This window comes from Doryrhamphus excisus, chromosome 2, assembly GCF_030265055.1.
Source record: "Doryrhamphus excisus isolate RoL2022-K1 chromosome 2, RoL_Dexc_1.0, whole genome shotgun sequence".
Lineage (NCBI taxonomy): Eukaryota > Metazoa > Chordata > Actinopteri > Syngnathiformes > Syngnathidae > Doryrhamphus > Doryrhamphus excisus.
Genome location: NC_080467.1, coordinates 2637352 through 2639577, shown reverse-complemented (window position 1 = coordinate 2639577; position 2226 = coordinate 2637352).

The window sequence follows — 2226 nt, the reverse complement described above, 5'->3', positions numbered from 1 at the left end:
GTCTCCCGGGTCCGACGGAAATAGTGGCCCGAATCAAAGACGGCTCATGAGTGACATGTTCTCTTGAGGTCACATCCATTTATTAGTGCCGGGGGGGTGGGGGTGGGCGTATCACGTACACTAAAGGTCTGCCACAGGGTGCACAGCGACGATGCCATCAACACTTCAACTTGTCATGTGATCGCATCTGAAGCATTTTTACTTCATTAGCTTTTCAGTCGTTAGGACTCCTGTTTTGCATGCGTGACAGCGTGACACCAACAAAGAAAATATTGCATTATAATAACTCAAAATATGCTCCAATTTGCAAACAAGTCAAACAAAAACACACTGAAGGTGCGTCATTGGCGTCATGTTGTAATTTCAAGGCTATTGTCACAAATGTCATGGTGGGTTTTTTTTACCATTAAGACACCCCAACATCAAACACTCGTTAAAAAGGTGTGCATTGTTATTATTAATTGACAAGGATATAACTTTGGGTCATATCATGTCTTGAAGGCATTTCTTTTGTGAATGTCTATTTTAATGCATTCATGGGAATTCATTAGGATATTTAGCAAACGGTCCCAATGGAGTACAAAAACAGCTCAGTCATAAACTGGAGATAAAACCATCAGAAACAAACTGAAAGTTGCCTCCAAGCTTCCATGACACCATGTCTTTGAACGCAACCCATAATAACACTTTGAAAGTGTGATTCAGATCTTCTGCTACTATTAAAGAGACGTAAAAATAGTTGCAAATTAATCATGATTAATTGATCTGAAAACGGATTAATATGCTGAAAAATCTACTTTTAACTGTATAAAATGTGTTTAAATGTACATTTAGATTTGATAAATGCATACATTAATTTGACCATAAATACAACTCATGGTAACTATGTAATATATGTGTTTTAAATCATATATATATGCCATATGATAGCCATCTGTGCTAAATTTAAAATGCCACTGTCAATTTAAAATGTATCTATTAAAAACGCATGACAAACAAATTGTATAAATACATGTTTAAATGCTTTTGCTGTTTTTTTTACGATAGAAAATATCGCACACAGTGGCCGTTATTACGACAACTTCAAACACATCATCGCTATCATCAAAAGATGCATTGGCGGGCTGCTTGTTCATCTCCACGCAGGACTGGAGCCTTTCAGCTCTTCCTCCAATACCACGGCGTGTGTGCCAGAGCCCGGCTGCGTGGAAGGTGGAGGACGGGGCTTGTGTACCGCCGGGAGACGCCAGAGCCCGGCTGCGTGGAAGGTGGATGACGGGGCTTGTGTACAGCCGGGAGGGAGCCAGGAGACGCCGGCCTCCGTGTGATTCCAAAGGCTCGGTCCGTGGGAGAGGCAGAGGACTATTAAGCGGTGTGCTATTTACACATCATAAGCCAGTCTATTATATCGCCATCCAGACGACCCGACCCAGTCCGCCGCTGTTCCGTGAACGCCGCGGCCTCGCTCTGTCTGTTTGCTCTGGACGCCAGCATGCTGATTGGCTGATTTTCCGATATGACATTCCTGTGCTGCGTTCTGTGGGCAAGATGTGTTCATGTGAAATAGTCCAAAAGCATTCATTACCCGTGGAGAAATGAGACAAAAGGTCAAGAAAGCAGAGTGACAGGGTGGGGCTCCGTGAAGTGGAGGTGGGCTTTACAATCCAACCGGGGATTAAGTTATCTCTTATATCTCTTACTTACATTAAACCCGCACGTCTCCGTCAGAAATGTCTTGTTTAAACTGGGGAGCAGTGCGGAGCAAATGTTTGCCTTTATTTAAAATTCATTGTTCAGTATTACATTGCTGACTGGGGTGAGCGGCGAGATTGCAAAGGTGAGTGGGCGGACTGTGTGGCTTTTTATTTGGATCCAGCAATTGTTGAATTTCCATCCGGTTGTTGTCCTTCCACCGTTCTGCCATTTACCTATGGCTTGAAAATATTTGACTTGCTATAATGGGATTGCATCCACAGTCATGACATAAGTGCCCTAGTAAAATAAATAACTTTTGGCTATTCGTCTAAATGAAGTCTAGGAGAATCATTTCAAGCATTTCTGTAGCTAATGGATCTTTGATTCACTTTGTAAGACTCATTACGGAGCTCCAATAAAACTGCTAGTCGAACCACACTTTCCATTTGCATTTGAAAATATGGGAAATTCACATAATATCGACAGTTTCACCATTCTCAATGACGTCTTTTGTAACTGATATATATATTA